This window comes from Gossypium arboreum, chromosome 6 (assembly GCF_025698485.1).
Source record: "Gossypium arboreum isolate Shixiya-1 chromosome 6, ASM2569848v2, whole genome shotgun sequence".
NCBI classification, from domain to species: Eukaryota; Viridiplantae; Streptophyta; class Magnoliopsida; order Malvales; family Malvaceae; genus Gossypium; species Gossypium arboreum.
Genome location: NC_069075.1, coordinates 24,514,460 through 24,520,512, shown reverse-complemented (window position 1 = coordinate 24,520,512; position 6,053 = coordinate 24,514,460).

The following is a 6,053-nucleotide window of genomic DNA, read 5'->3' as shown; positions in this document are numbered from 1 at the left end:
TCCTAAAGCTAATCTATTTCGTTAGTTATCATAGATCAGTTTTATCATAATAGAATTCAATAATAAAGAAACAACCCCAAACCATAAAAATAATTAGCGGCCTTATTACAAAAAAAAACCCAAAACCATAAACGAAAATATGGAAAATCTAGTTCACAGAAGAAAACGAATTTGCAGAAAACGTGTGGCCACTCCGAATCCCGCCCAGCTCCAAGTCCACCAACTAGGGCTCACCTGCAAGGATGGAAGAAAAAAGGGTGAGTTTGGGAAAACTCAGTGTATACAGAAACCCATCCAAAGCCCAAATTAGCTCGAGCCCATTGGGCCTAAGCCCCATTCAAATAACAGTACACAGTGGATCGAAGCCCTTTTCAGAATACAGTAGCAAGGCCTTAGCCCCTTTTTACATAACAGTGTGGCCCATAGGCCCAGTTCAGTAACATAGGTAACAATAGTAGTAATGCATGCAAACCCATCTGGGGAGACTACTCAACCCACCAACCGCTACACCGCCTGCATCCAGCCCTACACTCCATGTGGGAATATCTCAACCCACCTAGCCCTACACTCCACAGTTAAAGAACGCAGCTCAAATATCGATAAGTTGAGGCAAAGCCTCCAGTACGTGGATGAACCACTTTCAATACTTCCTCCATCAATACCCCAATCCCATGCAACATATATTAATAAAGCATATCATGTACAATACAGTATTAATCAATCATGCAATTTAGCTAATTTAAACCCTAGGGGTATTTCGGTAATTATGCTCTTTAGGGGTAATTTCGTACTTACGCAACTACACAAGTTATTTCAGTAATTTTTAGTCGTTTTATGCAATTTGGTTCCACCATCTAACTAACATGCTACTTTGCCCATCTCTTACCCATATTGGTTCGTAAGCCCATTGGGCCCAGTTTTGGCCCATCGAGGCCCTCTTTTTTCGAAGTACGTTAAGACGTCACACAAACTTACTTATCACCTTGCGGTGCTAGATCTAACAATTACTCTACGTCTTTGAGAGCATTCGCATACTCACAAGCCCATGAAATGCCAGAATTTCGGCATTTCGGGTTTTGCCGAATTAAACTAAGAAAGGGTGTTCGGTACACACCTGATTCGCGACGACTGCTACTGAGATCTCTTCCGATGTCCTACAATTGATTAGCATAGTTCTTATTTACAAACCATAATCACTAAACCCCAAAACTTACTTATCCACGATCGAACCATGTCCCTAAAAGCCTTTGAAACCTTACCTTTTTGCCAAAATCGATAGCTAGCTCCAAATCCGATTGCTCCAACAACCCACGCCTTCAATCCAACACTTAAGAAGACACTAATCATTGACAGAAAACGTCGCTAAAAACCCTTAGAGCCACATGCCCAAATCGATGACCTCCCTAGATTTTAGGGACTTGACTTTTCTAACTTTGTAAAATATGACCAGATCTGAGATGATGAACACTTACCCCTTACTCCTCTTTGATCTCCATGTAATCTGATGCAGATTTATCTTTCAAACGACGGTAGAACTCGACTCCCAAAGTTTTGAAGTTTCGGCTATAAGCCCCCAAATCTATGGTTTTTCGGCTTTTGGGTGATGAAGGAGATGACAATGTGGAACTATAACCTGGATGTAGAATTGCCGATAGGTCTCTAGAGTTTAGAAAGAATAATTGTTGATTAATGGAAACACAATGTTAAAGGGTTTGGCTCTGAAAAAATTGGTACCTGTAATGTGTGCTCAAGATTTCGGCTTTTATGGATTCGGCAAAAGCATTGATGAACAGCAGAATTGATGAATAGTTTTGAAGAAGAAAAATAGAAAAAAAAGAATAGGGGAAGTGGTAGTTTCTGCTAGAGAGGAAAAAGAGAGAAAAGAAAAACCTTGTGATGTTTGAGTAGAAAGGAACGGCACCACTCAATACCCTAGGTGCTGAAATACTAACCTCATAACCCTCTGCCGATTTTTTCCCCTTCAATTCCCAAAATTCGGCCAACTTCTAACCTCTCTCCTAATCCCTTAAATCTCTCCCCTTATCACTCCTTAATCCAAGCGTTTGGACTGATCCAAACTCTCCTTTAGCAGAATCCACCTGGACTCCAACACTACCCCTCCCGCACTTAAAAATAAATGCATCTATTTGTCAACACAGGAATCGATCCCATGCCTCCCTCAAAGCTCCACACGCCACCTTTTTAGGAGCCTAGTGGCGTCACCACGCCACTTTACCAAGGCTCTTTTTGTGATGCAATTTACCCATCACTCCACTTAAGGGCCACTTAGCCAGAACCCCTAACTCCTAAGTCCAAAAATTCAAAAATTCAACCGGGTTTTGGCCAACACTTGGGCCTTCCATAAGGCCATTTACCTACTCAAAATATTAATTCCACATCCAAATACAAAATTTTAAAATCTTTACAAAATATTGAAAACCGCGAATAAATCCGAAAATCATGATGTTACATGAGTTCTTATAGCTAAAGGGATTAAATAGCTATAGAAATTTAAATTGGAGGTCCTTATATGGTAATTACAACATTAATGAAAATTTAGTAGATATTTTTGGATGATTCATCCATGGAAAATTAGAAAAAGGGTAATGGCTAAATTGGAAAGTGATAAAATCAAAAGATGATAAATAATTAAATAGAAATAAAAATCATTTTATATCATCTTCTTCCCCAAATATTCCATGGAAACCCTAGGAAAGAGAATGCGAGCTTTCTTGGCCATTAGATCTCGATAGACCAAATTCGGAGCTAGAACGAGGAAAAGAGGAAAATGTCTGATTAGTAGATTTTACGTATACGAACATTTGTTGAGGTAAGTTCGTGTAACTAAATTGTATATTTATATGATTGAATTAGATTTTGTGTATGTAATTTATATAAATATCATATATATATGACATTGAAAACATATTCAACAAAGCCCGATAAGTGATAATGCCATTTAAATGATAAATGATAAAAATGTTACTTTTATGCTTGAAATGAATGTGGAATGTGTTTATTTGAATTATATGAATGCTATAGATGTATGAGATAATCACATGCCTGATAATGCTTGAAAAATGTTAAATCCTATTTGAATAAATGAAAATTGATGGATAAATGTGATTTCCCTTATTGAATGAGGTCTTGCATTTGTTGCTGACGGGATCTAGCTCAGACGAGTAATCCTATTGACCTAATTACAGAAAGGAGTTAGCCTAGACTGGTAAACCTGATATAAGCCCACTTGAGAATATGTACAAATAGGATTTAGACCGAATGAGTAATCTTGATTAAGCTCTTGTAAGCATATGTTGAAAATAGGATTTAGCTTGGACAAGTAATGTTGTTATATGATATGTGGCTCGAGAGTGTGCTTTCTGATTAAGTGCCCTAATGGGAACCCTTGAATATGAGTTGACCGATCCTGATTTGTACACCTCAAGTGTACTACCCGAGTATCCATCGATATTTCTGATAAATTCAACGGGAAAAACCCTGACATGAAAATATATGAATAAGAAATGATTTATTACACCTATCTGCTTGAAATACACGAGAATGATAATACATGATAATTGATCTATGGAAATATGAGATGATGATATTTTTACATGGAATTTATTTGATGAATATGTTCATCCTTGATTATAGATTTGTACATCTTGAGTGTACTACTCATGTGACATTGATATTTCGAATGATATGAGTAAAGTTCTGATATGAAATAATCTAAACTTGAGATGAAATATTATGAAAATATACTTAAAATATAAATATATGATTTATACATGTTATATAAATATGTGATTGGAAAGTATATATATATTTGGAAATCTGATTATTGTTGAGATCATATATGTTTCTTGATGTTATTATCGAATATATTACTAAAAAGGGCAATGAGAATATGTGTAGGGCTTAAGATCAAATTGATTGAATGTGCCTTACATGTTTATCTTGAAACAGAATAAATGGTAAGTTAAGTACCATGTTATACAAACTTTGTAACACCCCTTACTCGTATTCAACGTCGAAACATGATACGAGGCATTATCAGACTTACAAAGCGAGTAAACATATAATTCTAAGTCATAAATTTGCGTCCAAATTAAAACCATTTGTATTTAAACGTAAAGTCCCTAATACGAGCCTATGAGGCCCAAAACATGCTTTGGAAGTGATTCAGGACTAAACCGAGCACTCATGAATTTTTTACAAACTTAGAAAATTTTTGCTATGAGCAGGGGTCACACGCCCGTGTGGCTTGGGACACGCTCGTGTGGGCAGGCTGTGTTGTCACAGACACCCGTGTCCCTAACCTGTGTAACTTTCTATTTTGCAATGCATGAACAAATTAAGATCACATGGCCAAAGCACACACCCTTGTGCTAGGTCGTGTGGTTAATTAAGTTTTCATAAAATAGGTGCAGACTTCACACGCTCTGTGACAGCCCTAGTGTGACCCTAGTCGGAAAGTGGTTGCGGGACCACAAAACCGAGTCATAAAAATAATTAATTGCTATATTCTATGCTTATTATGTGTGTACATGAGTATGTGGAAGTTTCATTCTCTAATTTTGCCAATTGCATGAGAAATTATTAAATAGGGATCAATATGAGACATAGTGAAATATGATAGGCTAATTTTAAATGGCTTATTAGTGCATGTTAACACAAAGGTGGACTTGCATGTCAAGTTGCCCAATTTCTTTATAATGGCCGGCCAAGATGGAATGTTGATGGGCAATACATATGTTTAATTAGATATTATAATAAGAAATTAGGTTATTGGAAATAAAATAATGTTAGTAAAGAAGGAAAAGAAAAAAATGCTCATCTCTCTTCTCCATTCTTTGTGACTTGAGAAGAAGAAGGAGTGTTCATGTTTTCTTTCTTTTGCAATTGCCGTAACTAGAAGAAGGGAAGAAGGAAGATTCGCCAAGGTGGTCCTCTAGATTAAGGTATGTTCAAGGGTATCTTTGGAAGTATATACAACCTTTGGGTGATGAGTCTAAATTCTATCTATCTCATGGTTGGATTTGGGGTTGATGGAGAGTTAGAATTTGGCTAAGGAGCCTAAAAATTTTGGTTGATACCTTGATGCTATTAGCATGCTATTTATATGGATGTGTTAAGTTGCTTGGGATGTTAGCATGAAAGTTGGAATTGTTAAGCTAATTTGTTGGAAGTGCCGAATTTAGGACTAAGAAGAGAATGAGTATTCGGCTAACATAGTGAAAAGGTAGGTGTTGCCGATTGTTAGATTTAGACCATGGGAGTGGCTATAATGGGCATTAAGATGTAGAACTTAAGAAATGTAGTTATATGTGAATTTACATGATGTTACAAATAGATGTGAAAATATATGCTAGATTAGGAAAATTTGATTAAGTGTTCATGAGATGAAATTAGGTGTTTAAAAGATGTTATAGTTGACATTGTATATATATAAATACATTCGGCCATCTAATTGAGTATGAAGGTTGTGTTAAATCTAATTGTGATGCCCATTTGGAAGTGTATATATATATATAAATATACATAAGTATGCCCGTTCGTGATGTTACCTTTAATTATGTGTATAATCGACTAAATGGGTAATTAGTGAGGATGGTTGCCGAATATACAAACATACATATGCATGTGTAATTGAATTATGAATGTTTAGCAAGATGGTTAAACTAGTTCATTTATTGATTAAGCTCAAGGAGTTAAAGGAGGAGAATCAAGCAAGGGAAAGACGAAGGTCATCGAGTAGTCGACTTGGAACTATTTTACCCAACACAAGGTAAGTCACTAAGCATATATTTTGTATTGATTTAAATAGACATAATGTCTATGTAATTATGCCGAAAGGAATGATAAATTTATATACATGTATGTATGTGGTGATGAAAGTATTGAATGAAAAGAAAAGAGGTGAGATGTATTGAGTTGTTGATTTCGGCACTAAGTGTGCGGGTATAAACATTTATGATCATGAGATTGGCACTAAGTGTGCGGGTTTAAAATTTGTACAGCACTAAGTGTGCGAGTTTGATTATATAGCA